This window comes from Heptranchias perlo, unplaced genomic scaffold, assembly GCF_035084215.1.
Source record: "Heptranchias perlo isolate sHepPer1 unplaced genomic scaffold, sHepPer1.hap1 HAP1_SCAFFOLD_1243, whole genome shotgun sequence".
Taxonomy (NCBI): domain Eukaryota; kingdom Metazoa; phylum Chordata; class Chondrichthyes; order Hexanchiformes; family Hexanchidae; genus Heptranchias; species Heptranchias perlo.
In genome coordinates this window covers 2,501-30,000 of record NW_027138476.1, presented here as the reverse complement: position 1 = coordinate 30,000, position 27,500 = coordinate 2,501, and the positions used below count along the sequence as shown (strand labels likewise).

At 45.7% G+C, this 27,500-nt stretch overlaps 1 long non-coding RNA gene across 1 annotated transcript in view; it reads left to right on the top strand.

Moving 5' to 3' along the window:
- LOC137308234 (uncharacterized) overlaps nucleotides 1–26,834 on the top strand; it is a 27,574-nt gene extending 740 nt beyond the window's left edge. The window contains exons 2-3 of the long non-coding RNA XR_010959453.1: nucleotides 25,404–25,493; nucleotides 26,713–26,834. This is a non-coding gene — a long non-coding RNA (uncharacterized lncRNA). The remainder of the gene's footprint in view (nucleotides 1–25,403; nucleotides 25,494–26,712) is intronic.
- The last annotated feature ends 666 nt before the right edge of the window (nucleotides 26,835–27,500 follow it).

Here is a 27,500-nt window from a genome sequence, read left to right as displayed (position 1 = left end):
TATGCCCCCTAGTTCTAGTTTCACCCATCCTTGGGAACATCCTTACTGCATCCACCCGATCAAGCCCCTTCACAATCTTATATGTTTCAATAAGATCACCTCTCATTCTTCTGAACTCCAATGAGTAGAGTCCCAATCTACTCAACCTCTCCTCATATGTCCACCCCCTCATCCCCGGGATTAACCGAGTGAACCTTCTTTGTACTGCCTCGAGAGCAAGTATGTCTTTTCTTAAGTATGGAGACCAAAACTGTATGCAGTATTCCAGCTGTGGTCTCACCAATACCTTATATAACTGCAGCAATACCTCCCTGTTTTTATATTCTATCCCCCGAGCAATAAAAGCCAACATTCCGTTGGCCTTCTTGATCACCTGCTGCACCTGCATACTAACCTTTGGATTTTCTTGCACTAGGACCCCCAGATCCCTTTGTACTGCAGTACTTTCCAGTTTCTCGCCATTAAGATAATAACTTGCTCTCTGATTTTTCCTGCCAAAGTGCATAACCTCACATTTTCCAATGTTGTATTGCATCTGGAGTCCCCCAAGGATCTATCCTTGGCCCCCTCCTATTTCTCATCTACATGCTGACCTTCGGCGACATCATCCGAAAACACAATGTCAGGTTCCGCATGTCACTGACGACACCCAGCTCTACCTCACCACCACCTCCCTCGACCCCTCCACTGTCTCTCGTTTGTCACACTGCTTGTCCGACATCCAGTACTGGATGAGCAAAAATTTCCTCCAACTAAATATTGGAAAGACCGAAACCATTGTCTTTGGTCCCCGTCACAAACTCCATTCCCCAGCCACCGACTCCATCCCTCTCCCTGGCCACTGTCTGATCCAGACCGTTCACAACCTTGACGTCCTATTTGACCCTGAGATGATCTTCTGACCACATATCCTCTCCATCACCAAGACCACCTACTTCCACCTCCGTAACATTGCCCGTCTCCGCCCCGCCTCAGCTCATCTGCTGCTGAAACCCTCATCCCTGCCTTTGTTACCTCCAGTCTGGACTATTCCAATGGTCTCCTGGCCGGCCTCCCATCTTCCACCCTCCATAAATTTTAGCTCATCCAAAACTCTGCTGCCCGTATCCTAACTCGCACCAAGTCCTGTTCACCCATCACCCCTGTGTTTGCTGACCTACACTGGCTCCCAGTTCAGAAATGCCTCAATTATAAAATTCTTATCCTTGTTTTCATATCCCTCCATGGCATCGCCCCTCCCTATCTCTGTAACCTCCTCCAACCCTCCGAGATTGCTGCGCTCCTCCAATTCTGGCACCTTGCGTATCCCTGATTTTTTTCACTCAACCATTGGCGGCCCTAAGCTCTGGAATTCCCTCCCGAAACCTCTCCTCCTCTCTCGCCTCCCTTAAGACACTCCTTAAAACCTATCTCTTTGACCAAGCTTTTGGTCACCTGTCCTAATATCTCCTTATGTGGCTCAGTGTTAAATTTTGTTTGATGATCGATCCTGTGAAGGGACTTGGGACATTTTACTACATTAAGGCACTATAGAAATGCAAATTGTTGTTGTTGATGAAATAGACTTAATTGGAAACAAAACTCTTTGTATAGACCAGACTCACCAATCTATAGGATCCTCGATACAGACTCACCAATCTATAGGGACCTCGATACAGACTCACCAATCTATAGGGACCTCGATACAGACTCACCAATCTATAGGATCCTCGATACAGACTCACCAATCTATAGGGATCTAGATACAGACTCACCAATCTATAGGGAGCTCGATACAGACTCACCAATCTATAGGGACCTCGATACAGACTCACCAATCTATAGGATCCTCGATACAGACTCACCAATCTATAGGATCCTCGATACAGACTCACCAATCTATAGGGAGCTCGATACAGACTCAGCAATCTATAGGGACCTCGAAACAGACTCACCAATCTATAGGATCCTCGATACAGACTCACCAATCTATAGGATTCTCGATACAGACTCAGCAATCTATAGGGACCTCGATACAGACTCACCAATCTACAGGATCCTCGATACAGACTCACCAATCTACAGGATCCTCGATACAGACTCACCAATCTATAGGATCCTCGATACAGACTCACCAATCTATAGGATCCTCGATACAGACTCACCAATCTATAGGATCCTCGATACGGACTCACCAATCTATAGGGACCCCGATACAGACTCACCAATCTATAGGATCCTCGATACAGACTCACCAATCTATAGGATCCTCGATACAGACTCACCAATCTATAGGATCCTCCATACAGACTCACCAATCGAAAGGGACCTCGATACAGACTCACCAATCTATAGGATCCTCGATACAGACTCACCAATCTATAGGATCCTCGATACAGACTCACCAATCTATAGGATCCTCGATACAGACTCACCAATCTATAGGGACCTCGATACAGACTCACCAATCTATAGGGACCTCGATACAGACTCACCAATCTATAGGGACCTCGATACAGACTCACCAATCTATAGGATCCTCGATACAGACTCACCAATCTATAGGGACCTCGATACAGACTCACCAATCTATAGGGACCTCGATGCAGACTCACCAATCTATAGGGACCTCGATGCAGACTCACCAATCTATAGGATCCTCGATACAGACTCACCAATCTATAGGGACCTCGATACAGACTCACCAATCTATAGGGACCTCGATACAGACTCACCAATCTATAGGGACCTCGATACAGACTCACCAATCTATAGGATCCTCGATACGGACTCACCAATCTATAGGGACCCCGATACAGACTCACCAATCTATAGGATCCTCGATACAGACTCACCAATCTATAGGATCCTCGATACAGACTCACCAATCTATAGGATCCTCGATACAGACTCACCAATCTATAGGGAGCTCGATACAGACTCACCAATCTATAGGATCCTCGATACAGACTCACCAATCTATAGGATCCTCGATACAGACTCACCAATCTATAGGGACCTCGATACAGACTCACCAATCTATAGGGACCTCGATACAGACTCACCAATCTAGAGGGACCTCGATACAGACTCACCAATCTATAGGATCCTCGATACAGACTCACCAATCTATAGGATCCTCGATACAGACTCACCAATCTATAGGGACCTCGATACAGACTCACCAATCTATAGGGACCTCGATACAGACTCACCAATCTATAGGATCCTCGATACAGACTCACCAATCTATAGGGAGCTCGATACAGACTCACCAATCTATCGGGAGCTCGATACAGACTCACCAATCTATAGGGACCTCGATACAGACTCACCAATCTATAGGGACCTCGATACAGACTCACCAATCTATAGGATCCTCGATACAGACTCACCAATCTATAGGATCCTCGATACAGACTCACCAATCTATAGGGACCTCAATACAGTCTCACCAATCTATAGGATCCTCGATACAGACTCACCAATCTATAGGATCCTCGATACAGACTCACCAATCTATAGGATCCTCGATACAGACTCACCAATCTATAGGGACCTCAATACAGACTCACCAATCTATAGGATCCTCGATACGGACTCACCAATCTATAGGATCCTCGATACAGACTCACCAATCTATAGGATCCTCGATACAGACTCACCAATCTATAGGGATCTCGATACAGACTCACCAATCTATAGGGACCTCGATACAGACTCACCAATCTATAGGATCCTCGACACAGACTCACCAATCTATAGGATCCTCGACACAGACTCACCAATCTATAGGATCCTCGATACAGACTCACCAATCTATAGGATCCTCGATACAGACTCACCAATCTACAGGGACCTCGATACAGACTCACCAATCTATAGGGACCTCGATACAGACTCACCAATCTATAGGGACCTCGATACAGACTCACCAATCTATAGGATCCTCGATACAGACTCACCAATCTATAGGATCCTCGATACAGGCTCACCAATCTATAGGATCCTCGATACAGACTCACCAATCTATAGGATCCTCGATACAGACTCACCAATCTATAGGGACCTCAATACAGACTCACCAATCTATAGGATCCTCGATACAGACTCACCAATCTATAGGGAGCGCGATACAGACTCACCAATCTATAGGATCCTCGATACAGACTCACCAATCTATAGGGAGCTCGATACAGACTCACCAATCGATAGGATCCTCGATACGGACTCACCAATCTATAGGATCCTCGATACAGACTCACCAACCTATAGGGAGCTCGATACAGACTCACCAATCTATGGGATCCTCGATACAGACTCACCAATCTATAGGGAGCTCGATACAGACTCACCAATCTATAGGATCCTCGATACAGACTCACCAATCTATAGGGACCTCGATACGGACTCACCAATCTATAGGGATCTCGATACAGACTCACCAATCTATAGGGACCTCGATACAGACTCACCAATCTAAAGGATCCTCGATACAGACTCACCAATCTATAGGATCCTCGATACAGACTCACCAATCTATAGGGAACTCGATACAGACTCATCAATCTATAGGGACCTCGATACAGACTCACCAATCTATTGGGAGCTCGATACAGACTCACCAATCGATAGGATCCTCGATACAGACTCACCTATCTATAGGATCCTCGATACAGACTCACCAATCTATAGGATCCTCGATACAGACTCACCAATCTATAGGGATCTAGATACAGACTCACCAATCTATAGGGAGCTCGATACAGACTCACCAATCTATAGGATCCTCGATACAGACTCACCAATCTATAGGGACCTCGATACAGACTCACCAATCTATAGGATCCTCGATACAGACTCACCAATCTATAGGATCCTCGATACAGACTCACCAATCTATAGGGCCCTCGATACAGACTCACCAATCTATAGGATCCTCGATACAGACTCACCAATCTATAGGATCCTCGATACAGACTCACCAATCTACAGGGACCTCGATACAGACTCACCAATCTATAGGATCCTCGATACAGACTCACCAATCTATAGGATCCTCGATACAGACTCAGCAATCTATAGGATCCTCGATACAGACTCACCAATCTATAGGATCCTCGATAGCGACTCACCAATCTATAGGATCCTCGATACAGACTCACCAATCTATAGGATCCTCGATACGGACTCACCAATCTATAGGGACCCCGATACAGACTCACCAATCTATAGGATCCTCGATACAGACTCACCAATCTATAGGATCCTCGATACAGACTCACCAATCTATAGGGACCTCGATGCAGACTCACCAATCTTTTGGATCCTCGATACAGACTCACCAATCTATAGGGACCTCGATACAGACTCACCAATCTTTCGGGACCTCGATACAGACTCACCAATCTATAGGGACCTCGATACAGACTCACCAATCTATAGGATCCTCGATACAGACTCACCAATCTATTGGATCCTCGATACAGACTCACCAATCTATAGGGACCTCGATGCAGACTCACCAATCTATAGGGACCTCGATACAGACTCACCAATCTATAGGATCCTCGATACAGACTCACCAATCTATAGGGACCTCGATACAGACTCACCAATCTATAGGATCCTCGATACAGACTCACCAATCTATAGGGAGCTCGATACAGACTCACCAATCTATAGGGAGCTCGATACAGACTCACCAATCTATAGGGAGCTCAATACAGACTCACCAATCTATAGGGAGCTCGATACAGACTCACCAATCTATAGGATCCTCGATACAGACTCACCAATCTATAGGGAGCTCGATACAGACTCACCAATCTATAGGGACATCGATACAGACTCACCAATCTATAGGGACCTCGATACAGTCTCACCAATCTATAGGATCCTCGATACAGACTCACCAATCTATAGGATCCTCGATACAGACTCACCAATCTATAGGGACCTCGATACAGACTCACCAATCTATAGGATCCTCGATACAGACTCACCAATCTATAGGATCCTCGATACAGACTCAGCAATCTATAGGATCCTCGATACAGACTCAGCAATCTATAGGATCCTCGATACAGACTCATCAATCTATAGGGACCTCGATACAGACTCACCAATCTATAGGATCCTCGATACAGACTCACCAATCTATAGAGACCTCGATACAGACTCACCAATCTATAGGATCCTCGATACAGACTCACCAATCTATAGGGACCTCGATACGGACTCACCAATCTATAGGATCCTCGATACAGACTCACCAATCTATATGATCCTCGATACGGACTCCCCAATCTATAGGATCCTCGATACAGACTCACCAATCTATAGGGATCTCGATACAGACTCACCAATCTATAGGGACCTCGATACAGACTCACCAATCTATAGGATCCTCGATACAGACTCACCAATCTATAGGATCCTCGATACAGACTCACCAATCTATAGGATCCTCGATACAGACTCACCAATCTATAGGATCCTCGATACGGACTCACCAATCTATAGGGACCTCGATACAGACTCACCAATCTATAGGATCCTCGATACAGACTCATGAATCTATAGGATCCTCGATACAGACTCACCAATCTATAGCGAGCTCGATACAGACTCACCAATCTATAGGGACCTCGAAACAGACTCACCAATCTATAGGATCCTCGATACAGACTCACCAATCTATAGAATCCTCGATACAGACTCAGCAATCTATAGGGACCTCGATACAGACTTACCAATCTATAGGATCCTCGATACAGACTCACCAATCTATAGGATCCTCGATACAGACTCACCAATCTATAGGATCCTCGATACAGACTCACCAATCTATAGGATCCTCGATACAGACTCACCAATCTATAGGATCTTCGATACGGACTCACCAATCTATAGGGACCCCGATACAGACTCACCAATCTATAGGATCCTCGATATAGACTCACCAATCGAAAGGATCCTCGATACAGACTCACCAATCTATAGGATCCTCGATACAGACTCACCAATCTATAGGGACCTCGATACGGACTCACCAATCTATAGGGATCTCGATACAGACTCACCAATCTATAGGGACCTCGATACAGACTCACCAATCTAAAGGATCCTCGATACAGACTCACCAATCTATAGGATCCTCGATACAGACTCACCAATCTATAGGGAACTCGATACAGACTCATCAATCTATAGGGACCTCGATACAGACTCACCAATCTATTGGGAGCTCGATACAGACTCACCAATCGATAGGATCCTCGATACAGACTCACCTATCTATAGGATCCTCGATACAGACTCACCAATCTATAGGATCCTCGATACAGACTCACCAATCTATAGGGATCTAGATACAGACTCACCAATCTATAGGGAGCTCGATACAGACTCACCAATCTATAGGATCCTCGATACAGACTCACCAATCTATAGGGACCTCGATACAGACTCACCAATCTATAGGATCCTCGATACAGACTCACCAATCTATAGGATCCTCGATACAGACTCACCAATCTATAGGGCCCTCGATACAGACTCACCAATCTATAGGATCCTCGATACAGACTCACCAATCTATAGGATCCTCGATACAGACTCACCAATCTACAGGGACCTCGATACAGACTCACCAATCTATAGGATCCTCGATACAGACTCACCAATCTATAGGATCCTCGATACAGACTCAGCAATCTATAGGATCCTCGATACAGACTCACCAATCTATAGGATCCTCGATAGCGACTCACCAATCTATAGGATCCTCGATACAGACTCACCAATCTATAGGATCCTCGATACGGACTCACCAATCTATAGGGACCCCGATACAGACTCACCAATCTATAGGATCCTCGATACAGACTCACCAATCTATAGGATCCTCGATACAGACTCACCAATCTATAGGGACCTCGATGCAGACTCACCAATCTTTTGGATCCTCGATACAGACTCACCAATCTATAGGGACCTCGATACAGACTCACCAATCTTTCGGGACCTCGATACAGACTCACCAATCTATAGGGACCTCGATACAGACTCACCAATCTATAGGATCCTCGATACAGACTCACCAATCTATTGGATCCTCGATACAGACTCACCAATCTATAGGGACCTCGATGCAGACTCACCAATCTATAGGGACCTCGATACAGACTCACCAATCTATAGGATCCTCGATACAGACTCACCAATCTATAGGGACCTCGATACAGACTCACCAATCTATAGGATCCTCGATACAGACTCACCAATCTATAGGGAGCTCGATACAGACTCACCAATCTATAGGGAGCTCGATACAGACTCACCAATCTATAGGGAGCTCGATACAGACTCACCAATCTATAGGATCCTCGATACAGACTCACCAATCTATAGGGAGCTCGATACAGACTCACCAATCTATAGGGACATCGATACAGACTCACCAATCTATAGGGACCTCGATACAGTCTCACCAATCTATAGGATCCTCGATACAGACTCACCAATCTATAGGATCCTCGATACAGACTCACCAATCTATAGGGACCTCGATACAGACTCACCAATCTATAGGATCCTCGATACAGACTCACCAATCTATAGGATCCTCGATACAGACTCAGCAATCTATAGGATCCTCGATACAGACTCAGCAATCTATAGGATCCTCGATACAGACTCATCAATCTATAGGGACCTCGATACAGACTCACCAATCTATAGGATCCTCGATACAGACTCACCAATCTATAGAGACCTCGATACAGACTCACCAATCTATAGGATCCTCGATACAGACTCACCAATCTATAGGGACCTCGATACGGACTCACCAATCTATAGGATCCTCGATACAGACTCACCAATCTATATGATCCTCGATACGGACTCCCCAATCTATAGGATCCTCGATACAGACTCACCAATCTATAGGGATCTCGATACAGACTCACCAATCTATAGGGACCTCGATACAGACTCACCAATCTATAGGATCCTCGATACAGACTCACCAATCTATAGGATCCTCGATACAGACTCACCAATCTATAGGATCCTCGATACAGACTCACCAATCTATAGGATCCTCGATACGGACTCACCAATCTATAGGGACCTCGAAACAGACTCACCAATCTATAGGATCCTCGATACAGACTCAGCAATCTATAGGGACCTCGATACAGACTTACCAATCTATAGGATCCTCGATACAGACTCACCAATCTATAGGATCCTCGATACAGACTCACCAATCTATAGGATCCTCGATACAGACTCACCAATCTATAGGATCCTCGATACAGACTCACCAATCTATAGGATCTTCGATACGGACTCACCAATCTATAGGGACCCCGATACAGACTCACCAATCTATAGGATCCTCGATATAGACTCACCAATCGAAAGGATCCTCGATACAGACTCACCAATCTATAGGATCCTCGATACAGACTCACCAATCTATAGGGACCTCGATACAGACTCACCAATCTATAGGATCCTCGATACAGACTCACCAATCTATAGGATCCTCGATACAGACTCACCAATCTATAGGGACCTCGATACAGACTCACCAATCTATAGGGACCTCGATACAGACTCACCAATCTATAGGGACCTCGATACAGACTCACCAATCTATAGGATCCTCGATACAGACTCATGAATCTATAGGATCCTCGATACAGACTCACCAATCTATAGCGAGCTCGATACAGACTCACCAATCTATAGGGACCTCGAAACAGACTCACCAATCTATAGGATCCTCGATACAGACTCACCAATCTATAGAATCCTCGATACAGACTCAGCAATCTATAGGGACCTCGATACAGACTTACCAATCTATAGGATCCTCGATACAGACTCACCAATCTATAGGATCCTCGATACAGACTCACCAATCTATAGGATCCTCGATACAGACTCACCAATCTATAGGATCCTCGATACAGACTCACCAATCTATAGGATCTTCGATACGGACTCACCAATCTATAGGGACCCCGATACAGACTCACCAATCTATAGGATCCTCGATATAGACTCACCAATCGAAAGGATCCTCGATACAGACTCACCAATCTATAGGATCCTCGATACAGACTCACCAATCTATAGGGACCTCGATACAGACTCACCAATCTATAGGATCCTCGATACAGACTCACCAATCTATAGGATCCTCGATACAGACTCACCAATCTATAGGGACCTCGATACAGACTCACCAATCTATAGGGACCTCGATACAGACTCACCAATCTATAGGGACCTCGATACAGACTCACCAATCTATAGGATCCTCGATACAGACTCACCAATCTATAGGGACGTCGATACAGACTCACCAATCTATAGGGACCTCGATACAGACTCACCAATCTATAGGGACCTCGATGCAGACTCACCAATCTATAGGATCCTCGATACAGACTCACCAATCTATAGGATCCTCGATACGGACTCACCAATCTATAGGGACCCCGATACAGACTCACCAATCTATAGGATCCTCGATACAGACTCACCAATCTATAGGATCCTCGATACAGACTCACCAATCTATAGGATCCTCGATACAGACTCACCAATCTATAGGGAGCTCGATACAGACTCACCAATCTATAGGATCCTCGATACAGACTCACCAATCTATAGGATCCTCGATACAGACTCACCAATCTATAGGATCCTCGATACAGACTCACCAATCTATAGGGACCTCGATACAGACTCACCAATCTATAGGGACCTCGATACAGACTCACCAATCTATAGGGACCTCGATACAGACTCACCAATCTATAGGATCCTCGATACAGACTCACCAATCTATAGGATCCTCGATACAGACTCACCAATCTATAGGGACCTCGATACAGACTCACCAATCTATAGGGACCTCGAAACAGACTCACCAATCTATAGGATCCTCGATACAGACTCACCAATCTATAGCGAGCTCGATACAGACTCACCAATCTATAGGGACCTCGAAACAGACTCACCAATCTATAGGATCCTCGATACAGACTCACCAATCTATAGAATCCTCGATACAGACTCACCAATCTATAGGGAGCTCGATACAGACTCACCAATCTATAGGGACCTCGATACAGACTCACCAATCTATAGGGACCTCGATACAGTCTCACCAATCTATAGGATCCTCGATACAGACTCACCAATCTATAGGATCCTCGATACAGACTCACCAATCTATAGGATCCTCGATACAGACTCACCAATCTATAGGGACCTCAATACAGACTCACCAATCTATAGGATCCTCGATACGGACTCACCAATCTATAGGATCCTCGATATAGACTCACCAATCTATAGGATCCTCGATACAGACTCACCAATCTATAGGGATCTCGATACAGACTCACCAATCTATAGGGACCTCGATACAGACTCACCAATCTATAGGATCCTCGATACAGACTCACCAATCTATAGGATCCTCGACACAGACTCACCAATCTATAGGATCCTCGATACAGACTCACCAATCTATAGGATCCTCGATACAGACTCACCAATCTATAGGATCCTCGATACAGACTCACCAATCTACAGGGACCTCGATACAGACTCACCAATCTATAGGGACCTCGATACAGACTCACCAATCTATAGGATCCTCGATACAGACTCACCAATCTATAGGATCCTCGATACAGGCTCACCAATCTATAGGATCCTCGATACAGACTCACCAATCTATAGGATCCTCGATACAGACTCACCAATCTATAGGGACCTCAATACAGACTCACCAATCTATAGGATCCTCGATACAGACTCACCAATCTATAGGGAGCGCGATACAGACTCACCAATCTATAGGATCCTCGATACAGACTCACCAATCTACAGGGAGTTCGATACAGACTCACCAATCGATAGGATCCTCGATACAGACTCACCAATCTATAGGATCCTCGATACAGACTCACCAACCTATAGGGAGCTCGATACAGACTCACCAATCTATAGGATCCTCGATACAGACTCACCAATCTATAGGGAGCTCGATACAGACTCACCAATCTATAGGATCCTCGATACAGACTCACCAATCTATAGGGACCTCGATACGGACTCACCAATCTATAGGGATCTCGATACAGACTCACCAATCTATAGGGACCTCGATACAGACTCACCAATCTAAAGGATCCTCGATACAGACTCACCAATCTATATGATCCTCGATACAGACTCACCAATCTATAGGATCCTCGATACAGACTCACCAATCTATAGGGAACTCGATACAGACTCATCAATCTATAGGGACCTCGATACAGACTCACCAATCTATAGGGAGCTCAATACAGACTCACCAATCTATAGGATCCTCGATACAGACTCACCTATCTATAGGATCCTCGATACAGACTCACCAATCTATAGGATCCTCGATACAGACTCACCAATCTATAGGGATCTAGATACAGACTCACCAATCTATAGGGAGCTCGATACAGACTCACCAATCTATAGGATCCTCGATACAGACTCACCAATCTATAGGGACCTCGATACAGACTCACCAATCTATAGGATCCTCGATACAGACTCACCAATCTATAGGATCCTCGATACAGACTCACCAATCTATAGGGCCCTCGATACAGACTCAACAATCTATAGGATCCTCGATACAGACTCACCAATCTATAGGATCCTCGATACAGACTCACCAATCTATAGGGAGCTCGATACAGACTCACCAATCTATAGGGAGCTCGATACAGACTCACCAATCTATAGGGAGCTCAATACAGACTCACCAATCTATAGGGAGCTCGATACAGACTCACCAATCTATAGGATCCTCGATACAGACTCACCAATCTATAGGGAGCTCGATACAGACTCACCAATCTATAGGGACATCGATACAGACTCACCAATCTATAGGGACCTCGATACAGTCTCACCAATCTATAGGATCCTCGATACAGACTCACCAATCTATAGGATCCTCGATACAGACTCACCAATCTATAGGGACCTCGATACAGACTCACCAATCTATAGGATCCTCGATACAGACTCAGCAATCTATAGGATCCTCGATACAGACTCAGCAATCTATAGGATCCTCGATACAGACTCAGCAATCTATAGGGACCTCGATACAGACTCACCAATCTATAGGATCCTCGATACAGACTCACCAATCTTTAGAGACCTCGATACAGACTCACCAATCTATAGGATCCTCGATACAGACTCACCAATCTATAGGGACCTCGATACGGACTCACCAATCTATAGGATCCTCGATACAGACTCACCAATCTATATGATCCTCGATACGGACTCACCAATCTATAGGATCCTCGATACAGACTCACCAATCTATAGGGATCTCGATACAGACTCACCAATCTATAGGATCCTCGATACAGACTCACCAATCTATAGGATCCTCGATACAGACTCACCAATCTATAGGATCCTCGATACAGACTCACCAATCTATAGGATCCTCGATACGGACTCACCAATCTATAGGGACCTCGATACAGACTCACCAATCTATAGGATCCTCGATACAGACTCACGAATCTATAGGATCCTCGATACAGACTCACCAATCTATAGCGAGCTCGATACAGACTCACCAATCTATAGGGACCTCGAAACAGACTCACCAATCTATAGGATCCTCGATACAGACTCACCAATCTATAGGATCCTCGATACAGACTCACCAATCTATAGGGATCTCCATACAGACTCACCAATCTATAGGGACCTCGATACAGACTCAACAATCTATAGGATCCTCGATACAGACTCACCAATCTATAGGATCCTCGATACAGACTCACCAATCTATAGGATCCTCGATACAGACTCACCAATCTATAGGATCCTCGATACAGACTCACCAATCTATAGGATCCTCGATACAGACTCACCAATCTACAGGGACCTTGATACAGACTCACCAATCTATAGGGACCTCGATACAGACTCACCAATCTATAGGGACCTCGATACAGACTCACCAATCTATAGGATCCTCGATACAGACTCACCAATCTATAGGATCCTCGATACAGACTCACCAATCTATAGGATCCTCGATACAGACTCACCAATCTATAGGATCCTCGATACAGACTCACCAATCTATAGGGACCTCGATACAGACTCACCAATCTATAGGATCCTCGATACGGACTCACCAATCTATAGGGAGCTCGATACAGACTCACCAATCTATAGGATCCTCGATACAGACTCACCAATCTATAGGATCCTCGATACAGACTCAACAATCTATAGGATCCTCGATACAGACTCACCAATCTATAGGATCCTCGATACAGACTCACCAATCTATAGGGAACTCGATACAGACTCATCAATCTATAGGGACATCGATACAGACTCACCAATCTATAGGGAGCTCGATACAGACTCACCAATCTATAGGATCCTCGATACAGACTCACCTATCTATAGGATCCTCGATACAGACTCACCAATCTATAGGATCCTCGATACAGACTCACCAATCTACAGGGATCTAGATACAGACTCACCAATCTATAGGGAGCTCGATACAGACTCACCAATCTATAGGATCCTCGATACAGACTCACCAATCTATAGGGACCTCGATACAGACTCACCAATCTATAGGATCCTCGATACAGACTCACCAATCTATAGGATCCTCGATACAGACTCACCAATCTATAGGGCCCTCGATACAGACTCACCAATCTATAGGATCCTCTATACAGACTCACCAATCTATAGGATCCTAGATACAGACTCACCAATCTATAGGGAGCTCGATACAGACTCACCAATCTACAGGGACCTCGATACAGACTCACCAATCTATAGGATCCTCGATACAGACTCACCAATCTATAGGATCCTCGATACAGACTCAGCAATCTATAGGTTCCTCGATACAGACTCACCAATCTATAGGATCCTCGATACAGACTCACCAATCTATAGGATCCTCGATACAGACTCACCAATCTATAGGATCCTCGATACGGACTCACCAATCTATAGGGACCCCGATACAGACTCACCAATCTATAGGATCCTCGATACAGACTCACCAATCTATAGGATCCTCGATACAGACTCACCAATCTATAGGATCCTCGATAGAGACTCACCAATCTATAGGGACCTCGATACAGACTCACCAATCTATAGGATCCTCGATACAGACTCACCAATCTATAGGGACCTCGATACTGACTCACCAATCTATAGGGACCTCGATACAGACTCACCAATCTATAGGGACCTCGATACAGACTCACCAATCTATAGAATCCTCGATACAGACTCACCAATCTATTGGATCCTCGATACAGACTCACCAATCTATCTGGACCTCGATACAGCATCACCAATCTATAGGGACCTCGATACAGACTCACCAATCTATAGGATCCTCGATACAGACTCACCAATCTATAGGGACCTCGATACAGACTCACCAATCTATAGGGACCTCGATACAGACTCACCAATCTATAGGGAGCTCAATACAGACTCACCAATCTATAGGGAGCTCGATACAGACTCACCAATCTATAGGATCCTCGATACAGACTCACCAATCTATAGGGAGCTCGATACAGATTTACCAATCTATAGGGACCTCGATACAGACTCACCAATCTATAGGGACCTCGATACAGTCTCACCAATCTATAGGATCCTCGATGCAGACTCACCAATCTATAGGATCCTCGATACAGACTCACCAATCTATAGGGACCTCGATACAGACTCACCAATCTATAGGATCCTCGATACAGACTCAGCAATCTATAGGATCCTCGATACAGACTCATCAATCTATAGGGACCTCGATACACACTCACCAATCTATAGGATCCTCGATACAGACTCACCAATCTATAGGGACCTCGATACAGACTCACCAATCTATAGGATCCTCGATACAGACTCACCAATCTATAGGGACCTCGATACGGACTCACCAATCTATAGGATCCTCGATACAGACTCACCAATCTATAGGATCCTCGATACGGACTCACCAATCTATAGGATCCTCGATACAGACTCACCAATCTATAGGGATCTCGATACAGACTCACCAATCTATAGGGACCTCGATACAGACTCACCAATCTATAGGATCCTCGATACAGACTCACCAATCTATAGGATCCTCGATACAGACTCACCAATCTATAGGATCCTCGATACAGACTCACCAATCTATAGGAACCTCGATACAGACTCATCAATTTATAGGGACCTCGATACAGACTCACCAATCTATAGGATCCTCGATACAGACTCACCAATCTATAGGGAGCTCGATACAGACTCACCAATCTATAGGATCCTCGATACAGACTCACCAATCTATAGGGAGCTCGATACAGACTCACCAATCTATAGGATCCTCGATACAGACTCACCAATCTATAGGATCCTCGATACAGACTCACCAATCTATAGGGACCTCGATACAGACTCATCAATCTATAGGGACCTCGATACAGACTCACCAATCTATAGGGAGCTCAATACAGACTCACCAATCTATAGGGAGCTCGATACAGACTCACCAATCTATAGGATCCTCGATACAGACTCACCAATCTATAGGGAGCTCGATACAGACTCACCAATCTATAGGGACCTCGATACAGACTCACCAATCTATAGGGACCTCGATACAGTCTCACCAATCTATAGGATCCTCGATACAGACTCACCAATCTATAGGATCCTCGATACAGACTCACCAATCTATAGGGACCTCGATACAGACTCACCAATCTATAGGATCCTCGATACAGACTCACCAATCTATAGGATCCTCGATACAGACTCACCAATCTATAGGATCCTCGATACAGACTCAGCAATCTATAGGATCCTCGATACAGACTCATCAATCTATAGGGACCTCGATACACACTCACCAATCTATAGGATCCTCGATACAGACTCACCAATCTATAGGGACCTCGATACAGACTCACCAATCTATAGGATCCTCGATACAGACTCACCAATCTATAGGGACCTCGATACGGACTCACCAATCTATAGGATCCTCGATACAGACTCACCAATCTATAGGATCCTCGATACGGACTCACCAATCTATAGGATCCTCGATACAGACTCACCAATCTATAGGGATCTCGATACAGACTCACCAATCTATAGGGACCTCGATACAGACTCACCAATCTATAGGATCCTCGATACAGACTCACCAATCTATAGGATCCTCGATACAGACTCACCAATCTATAGGATCCTCGATACAGACTCACCAATCTATAGGAACCTCGATACAGACTCATCAATTTATAGGGACCTCGATACAGACTCACCAATCTATAGGATCCTCGATACAGACTCACCAATCTATAGGGAGCTCGATACAGACTCACCAATCTATAGGATCCTCGATACAGACTCACCAATCTATAGGGAGCTCGATACAGACTCACCAATCTATAGGATCCTCGATACAGACTCACCAATCTATAGGATCCTCGATACAGACTCACCAATCTATAGGGACCTCGATACAGACTCATCAATCTATAGGGACCTCGATACAGACTCACCAATCTATAGGGAGCTCGATACAGACTCACCAATCTATAGGATCCTCGATACAGACTCAACAATCTATAGGATCCTCGATACAGACTCACCAATCTATAGGATCCTCGATACAGACTCACCAATCTATAGGGACCTCGATACAGACTCACCAATCTATAGGATCCTCGATACAGACTCACCAATCTATAGGATCCTCGATACAGACTCACCAATCTATAGGGAGCTCGATACAGACTCACCAATCTATAGGATCCTCGATACAGACTCACCAATCTATAGGATCGTCGATACAGACTCACCAATCTATAGGGACCTCGATACAGACTCACCAATCTATAGGGACCTCAATACAGACTCACCAATCTATGGGGACCTCGATACAGACTCACCAATCTATAGGATCCTCGATACAGACTCACCAATCTATAGGGACCTCGATACAGACTCAACAATCTATAGGGAGCTCGATACAGACTCACCAATCTATAGGATCCTCGATACAGACTCACCAATCTATAGGATCCTCGATACAGACTCAGCAATCAATAGGATCCTCGATACAGACTCACCAATCTATAGGATCCTCGATACAGACTCACCAATCTATAGGATCCTCGATACAGACTCACCGATCTATAGGGACCTCGATACAGACTCACCAATCTATAGGATCCTCGATACAGACTCACGAATCTATAGGGAGCTCGATACAGACTCACCAATCTATAGGATCCTCGATACAGACTCACCAATCTATCGGGGCCTCGATACAGACTCACCAATCTATAGGATCCTCGATACAGACTCACCAATCTATAGGATCCTCGATACAGACTCACCAATCTATAGGGATCTCCATACAGACTCACCAATCTATAGGGAACTCGATACAGACTCAACAATCTATAGGATCCTCGATACAGACTCACCAATCTATAGGATCCTCCATACAGACTCACCAATCTATAGGATCCTCGATACAGACTCACCAATCTATAGGATCCTCGATACAGACTCACCAATCTATAGGATCCTCGATACAGACTCACCAATCTACAGGGACCTTGATACAGACTCACCAATCTATAGGGACCTCGATACAGACTCACCAATCTATAGGGACCTCGATACAGACTCACCAATCTATAGGATCCTCGATACAGACTCACCAATCTATAGGATCCTCGATACAGACTCACCAATCTATAGGATCCTCGATACAGACTCACCAATCTATAGGATCCTCGATACAGACTCACCAATCTATAGGGAGCTCGATACAGACTCACCAATCTATAGGATCCTCGATACAGACTCACCAATCTATAGGGAGCTCGATACAGACTCACCAATCTATAGGATCCTCGATACAGACTCACCAATCTATAGGATCCTCGATACAGGCTCACCAATCTATAGGATCCTCGATACAGACTCACCAATCTATAGGATCCTCGATACAGACTCACCAATCTATAGGGAACTCGATACAGACTCATCAATCTATAGGGACCTCGATACAGACTCACCAATCTATAGGATCCTCGATACAGACTCACCTATCTATAGGATCCTCGATACAGACTCACCAATCTATAGGATCCTCGATACAGACTCACCAATCTATAGGATCCTCGATACAGACTCACCAATCTATAGGGATCTAGATACAGACTCACCAATCTATAGGGAGCTCGATACAGACTCACCAATCTATCGGATCCTCGATACAGACTCACCAATCTATAGGGACCTCGATACAGACTCACCAATCTATAGGATCCTCGATACAGACTCACCAATCTATAGGATCCTCGATACAGACTCACCAATCTATAGGGCCCTCGATACAGACTCACCAATCTATAGGATCCTCGATACAGACTCACCAATCTATAGGATCCTCGATACAGACTCACCAATCTATAGGGAGCTCGATACAGACTCACCAATCTACAGGGACCTCGATACAGACTCACCAATCTATAGGATCCTCGATACAGACTCACCAATCTATAGGATCCTCGATACAGACTCAGCAATCTATAGGTTCCTCGATACAGACTCACCAATCTATAGGATCCTCGATACAGACTCACCAATCTATCGGATCCTCGATACAGACTCACCAATCTATAGGGACCTCGATACAGACTCACCAATCTATAGGATCCTCGATACGGACTCACCAATCTATAGGGACCCCGATACAGACTCACCAATCTATAGGATCCTCGATACAGACTCACCAATCTATAGGATCCTCGATACAGACTCACCAATCTATAGGGACCTCGATACAGACTCACCAATCTATAGGATCCTCGATACAGACTCACCAATCTATAGGGACCTCGATACAGACTCACCAATCTATAGGGACCTCGATACAGACTCACCAATCTATAGGGACCTCGATACAGACTCACCAATCTATAGAATCCTCGATACAGACTCACCAATCTATTGGATCCTCGATACAGACTCACCAATCTATCTGGACCTCGATACAGCATCACCAATCTATAGGGACCTCGATACAGACTCACCAATCTATAGGATCCTCGATACAGACTCACCAATCTATAGGGACCTCGATACAGACTCACCAATCTATAGGGAGCTCGATACAGACTCACCAATCTATAGGGAGCTCAATACAGACTCACCAATCTATAGGGAGCTCGATACAGACTCACCAATCTATAGGATCCTCGATACAGACTCACCAATCTATAGGGAGCTCGATACAGACTCACCAATCTATAGGGACCTCGATACAGTCTCACCAATCTATAGGATCCTCGATACAGACTCACCAATCTATAGGATCCTCGATACAGACTCACCAATCTATAGGGACCTCGATACAGACTCACCAATCTATAGGATCCTCGATACAGACTCACCAATCTATAGGATCCTCGATACAGACTCACCAATCTATAGGATCCTCGATACAGACTCAGCAATCTATAGGATCCTCGATACAGACTCATCAATCTATAGGGACCTCGATACACACTCACCAATCTATAGGATCCTCGATACAGACTCACCAATCTATAGGGACCTCGATACAGACTCACCAATCTATAGGATCCTCGATACAGACTCACCAATCTATAGGGACCTCGATACGGACTCACCAATCTATAGGATCCTCGATACAGACTCACCAATCTATAGGATCCTCGATACGGACTCACCAATCTATAGGATCCTCGATACAGACTCACCAATCTATAGGGATCTCGATACAGACTCACCAATCTATAGGGACCTCGATACAGACTCACCAATCTATAGGATCCTCGATACAGACTCACCAATCTATAGGATCCTCGATACAGAGTCACCAATCTATAGGATCCTCGATACAGACTCACCAATCTATAGGAACCTCGATACAGACTCATCAATTTATAGGGACCTCGATACAGACTCACCAATCTCTAGGGAGCTCGATACAGACTCACCAATCTATAGGATCCTCGATACAGACTCACCAATCTATAGGGAGCTCGATACAGACTCACCAATCTATAGGATCCTCGATACAGACTCACCAATCTATAGGATCCTCGATACAGACTCACCAATCTATAGGGACCTCGATACAGACTCATCAATCTATAGGGACCTCGATACAGACTCACCAATCTATAGGGAGCTCGATACAGACTCACCAATCTATAGGATCCTCGATACAGACTCAACAATCTATAGGATCCTCGATACAGACTCACCAATCTATAGGGACCTCGATACAGACTCACCAATCTATAGGATCCTCGATACAGACTCACCAATCTATAGGATCCTCGATACAGACTCACCAATCTATAGGGAGCTCGATACAGACTCACCAATCTATAGGATCCTCGATACAGACTCACCAATCTATAGGGATCTCGATACAGACTCAACAATCTATAGGGAGCTCGATACAGACTCACCAATCTATAGGATCCTCGATACAGACTCACCAATCTATAGGATCCTCGATACAGACTCACCAATCTATAGGGACCTCGATACAGACTCACCAATCTATAGGATCCTCGATACAGACTCACCAATCTATAGGGACCTCGATACAGACTCACCAATCTATAGGATCCTCGATACAGACTCACCAATCTATAGGGAGCTCGATACAGACTCACCAATCTATAGGATCCTCGATACAGACTCACCAATCGATAGGGACCTCGATACAGACTCACCAATCTATAGGATCCTCGATACAGACTCACCAATCTATAGGGACCTCGATACAGACTCACCAATCTATAGGATCCTCGATACAGACTCACCAATCTGTAGGGACCTCGATACAGACTCACCAATCGATAGGATCCTCGATACAGACTCACCAATCTATAGGGAGCTCGATACAGACTCACCAATCTATAGGATCCTCGATACAGACTCACCAATCTATAGGATCCTCGATACGGTCTCACCAATATATAGGGAGCTCGTTACAGACTCACCAATCTATAGGGACCTCGATACAGACTCACCAATCTATAGGGACCTCGATACAGACTCACCAATCTATAGGGACCTCGATACAGACTCACCCATCTATAGGGAGCTCGATACAGACTCACCAATCTATAGGGACCTCGATACAGACTCACCAATCTATAGGGAGCTCGATACAGACTCACCAATCTATAGGATCCTCGATACAGACTCACCAATCTATAGGGATCTCGATACAGACTCACCAATCTATAGGGACCTCGATACAGACTCACCAATCTATAGGATCCTCGATACAGACTCACCAATCTATAGGATCCTCGATACAGACTCACCAATCTATAGGAACCTCGATACAGACTCATCAATTTATAGGGACCTCGATACAGACTCACCAATCTATAGGGAGCTCGATACAGACTCACCAATCTATAGGATCCTCGATACAGACTCACCAATCTATAGGGAGCTCGATACAGACTCACCAATCTATAGGATCCTCGATACAGACTCACCAATCTATAGGATCCTCGATACAGACTCACCAATCTATAGGGACCTCGATACAGACTCATCAATCTATAGGGACCTCGATACAGACTCACCAATCTATAGGGAGCTCGATACAGACTCACCAATCTATAGGATCCTCGATACAGACTCAACAATCTATAGGATCCTCGATACAGACTCACCAATCTATAGGGACCTCGATACAGACTCACCAATCTATAGGATCCTCGATACAGACTCACCAATCTATAGGATCCTCGATACAGACTCACCAATCTATAGGGAGCTCGATACAGACTCACCAATCTAAAGGATCCTTGATACAGACTCACCAATCTATAGGGATCTCGATACAGACTCAACAATCTATAGGGAGCTCGATACAGACTCACCAATCTATAGGATCCTCGATACAGACTCACCAATCTATAGGATCCTCGATACAGACTTACCAATCTATAGGATCCTCGATACAGACTCAGCAATCAATAGGATCCTCGATACAGACTCACCAATCTATAGGATCCTCGATACAGACTCACCAATCTATAGGATCCTCGATACAGACTCACCAATCTATAGGGACCTCGATACAGACTCACCAATCTATAGGATCCTCGATACAGACTCACGGATCTATAGGGAGCTCGATACAGACTCACCAATCTATAGGATCCTCGATACAGACTCACCAATCTATAGGGACCTCGATACAGACTCACCAATCTATAGGATCCTCGATACAGACTCACCAATCTATAGGGACCTCGATACAGACTCACCAATCTATAGGATCCTCGATACAGACTCACCAATCTATAGGGACCTCGATACAGACTCACCAATCTATAGGGAGCTCGATACAGACTCACCAATCTATAGGATCCTCGATACAGACTCACCAATCTATAGGGACCTCGATACAGACTCACCAATCTATAGGATCCTCGATACAGACTCACCAATCTATAGGGACCTCGATACAGACTCACCAATCTATAGGATCCTCGATACAGACTCACCAATCTATAGGACCTCGATACAGACTCACCAATCTATAGGATCCTCGATACAGACTCACCAATCTATAGGATCCTCGATACAGACTCACCAATCTATAGGGAGCTCGATACAGACTCACCAATCTATAGGATCCTCGATACAGACTCACCAATCTATAGGGACCTCGATACAGACTCACCAATCTATAGGATCCTCGATACAGACTCACCAATCTATAGGGACCTCGATACAGACTCACCAATCTATAGGATCCTCGATACAGACTCACCAATCTGTAGGGACCTCGATAGAGACTCACCAATCGATAGGATCCTCGATACAGACTCACCAATCTATAGGGAGCTCGATACAGACTCACCAATCTATAGGATCCTCGATACAGACTCACCAATCTATAGGATCCTCGATACGGTCTCACCAATATATAGGGAGCTCGTTACAGACTCACCAATCTATAGGGACCTCGATACAGACTCACCAATCTATAGGGACCTCGATACAGACTCACCAATCTATAGGGACCTCGATACAGACTCACCAATCTATAGGGAGCTCGATACAGACTCACCAATCTTTCGGGACCTCGATACAGACTCACCAATCTATAGGGAGCTCGATACAGACTCACCAATCTATAGGATCCTCGATACAGACTCACCAATCTATAGGATCCTCGATACAGACTCACAAATCTATAGGGAGCTCGATACAGACTCACCAATCTATAGGATCCTCGATACAGACTCACCAATCTATAGGGACCTCGATACAGACTCACCAATCTATAGGATCCTCGATACAGACTCACCAATCTATAGGATCCTCGATACAGACTCACCAATCTATAGGATCCTCGATACAGACTCACCAATCTATAGGGAGCTCGATACAGACTCACCAATCTATAGGGACCTCGATACAGACTCACCAATCTATAGGATCCTCGATACAGACTCACCAATCTATAGGGAGCTCGATACAGACTCACCAATCTATAGGATCCTCGATACAGACTCACCAATCTATAGGATCCTCGATACAGACTCACCAATCTATAGGATCCTCGATACAGACTCACCAATCTATAGGGACCTCGATACAGACTCACCAATCTATAGGGACCTCGATACAGACTCACCAATCTATCGGATCCTCGATACAGTCTCACCAATCTATAGGGAGCTCGATACAGACTCACCAATCTATAGGGATATCGATACAGACTCACCAATCTATAGGGAACTCGATACAGACTCACCAATCTATAGGGAGCTCGATACAGACTCACCAATCTATAGGATCCTCGATACAGACTCACCAATCTATAGGGAGCTCGATACAGACTCACCAATCTATAGGATCCTCGATACAGACTCACCAATCTATAGGATCCTCGATACAGACTCACCAATCTATAGGATCCTCGATACAGTCTCACCAACCTATCTCATGTTTCTCAAGTTGGTTTATGGTTCCAGTTAATAATTGTTTCTCAAAGAGTGAGTTGGTCTTTGGTCTTTTGTCTTTCTCTCCTTTATTAAGTTGAACAAACAGACGACAATCAAACAGAGATATCCGTACATTAATTCCAGGCTGTCTCCGAGTACAGTTGAAACATCACCTTCAGTATTGTACTAAAAACTAACAGTAAATTGTGGTCTTTTTATGGTCCTGATATTTTCTCATCACTGATTCCAGTTTTCATTTCTCACCAACAGGCCATTCAGGAAACTGTTGAGCTCTCCAAGTTTAAAATGCAGAGTTTCAGGTCTGCTGCGGACAGTTCCAGTCACCAGTTTGAAGAGCAGGTCAGTAACCGATGTGTCTTGTTACTAAGCAACTATCAGCAGATTTGTGGTGCTGCCCAGACATAGGCGAATCGGTCAGAGGTGGAATGTCAAAGGTCAGCAGGATGAAGGATGTTAGTAATGGGTTAGATACAGAGTAAAGCTCCCTCTACACTGTCCCATCAAACACTCCCAGGGCAGGTACAGGGTTAGATACAGAGTACAGCTCCCTCTACACTGTCCCATCAAACACTCCCAGGGCAGGTACAGCACGGGTTAGATACAGAGTAAAGCTCCCTCTACACTGTCCCATCAAACACTCCCAGGGCAGGTACAGCACGGGTTAGATACAGAGTAAAGCTCCCTCCACACTGTCCCAGCAAACACTCCCAGGGCAGGTACAGCACAGGTTAGATACAGAGTAAAGCTCCCTCCACACTGTCCCATCAAACACTCCCAGGGCAGGTACAGCACGGGTTAGATACAGAGTAAAGCTCCCTCCACACTGTCCCAGCAAACACTCCCAGGGCAGGTACAGCACAGGTTAGATACAGAGTAAAGCTCCCTCCACACTGTCCCATCAAACACTCCCAGGGCAGGTACAGCACAGGTTAGATACAGAGTAAAGCTCCCTCCACACTGTCCCATCAAACACTCCCAGGGCAGGTGCAGGGTTAGATACAGAGTAAAGCTCCCTCTACACTGTCCCATCAAACACTCCCAGGGCAGGTACAGGGTTAGATACAGAGTAAAGCTCCCTCTACACTGTCCCATCAAACACTCCCAGGGCAGGTACAGGGTTAGATACAGAGTAAAGCTCCCTCTACACTGTCCCATCAAACACTCCCAGGGCAGGTACAGCACGGGTTAGATACAGAGTAAAGCTCCCTCTACACTGTCCCATCACACACTCCCAGGGCAGGTACAGCACGGGTTAGATACAGAGTAAAGCTCCCTCTACACTGTCCCATCAAACACTCCCAGGGCAGGTACAGCACGGGTTAGATACAGAGTAAAGCTCCCTCTACACTGTCCCATCAAACACTCCCAGGGCAGGTACAGCACGGGTTAGATACAGAGTAAAGCTCCCTCTACACTGTCCCATCAAACACTCCCAGGGCAGGTACAGGGTTAGATACAGAGTAAAGCTCCCTCTACACTGTCCTATGAGGTGTGGGTCTCTCTCTCATTCCCTCGGATTGTGCAGCTAACCTCTGCTCGTGTGTTGTGATTTGCGCAGGTGGAGGTGTTGGGGAGACGAGCCCCACAGTGGATCAGGGACAATCACGTCACCATGTGCAAGTGCTGCAAAGAGGCTTTCAACCCCATCACCAGACGTCGGCACCACTGCCGGGCTTGTGGATGTGTGAGTGTGGGGGGGGGGGGGGGGGTGAACTCGGGACGGAGAGTGTGGGGGAGGGGGTGAACTCGGGACGGAGAGTGTGGGAGGGGGGGTGAACTCGGGACGGTGAGTGTGGGGGGGGGGGTGAACTCGGGACGGAGAGTGTGGGGGGGGGTGAACTCGGGACGGAGAGTGTGGGGGGGGGGGGTGAACTCGGGACGGAGAGTGTGGGGGGGGGGGGTGAACTCGGGACGGAGAGTGTGGGGGGGGGGGGTGAACTCGGGACGGAGAGTGTGGGGGGGGGGGGTGAACTCGGGACGGAGAGTGGGGGGGGGGTTGGGAGGGTGGGAGAGGGGGGGAGGGGGTTGGAGGGGGGGTGATTTTAACTCTGAACAGCTCGGCGCTGTTTCTTCATTCTCCAAACTGAGGCCTCGGTGAAGTCTCGTTCGCTGCTCCCCCCGGGGCCGGTGATATTGAATCGAGTTACAAAACGGAAAATCACCTCAACTTCACCCGTCCGTCACAATATGATCAGAAGCAGCTCTGAATATAGGCCTTGTGAGCAGTGAGGGTGAGCGAGGGAGAGTGAGGGAGGGAGAGAGAGGAGAGAGAGAGAGAGAGAGAGGGGGAGAGAGGGGGAGAGGGAGAAAGGGGGAGAGAGAGAGAGAGAGAGGGAGGGGGAGGGA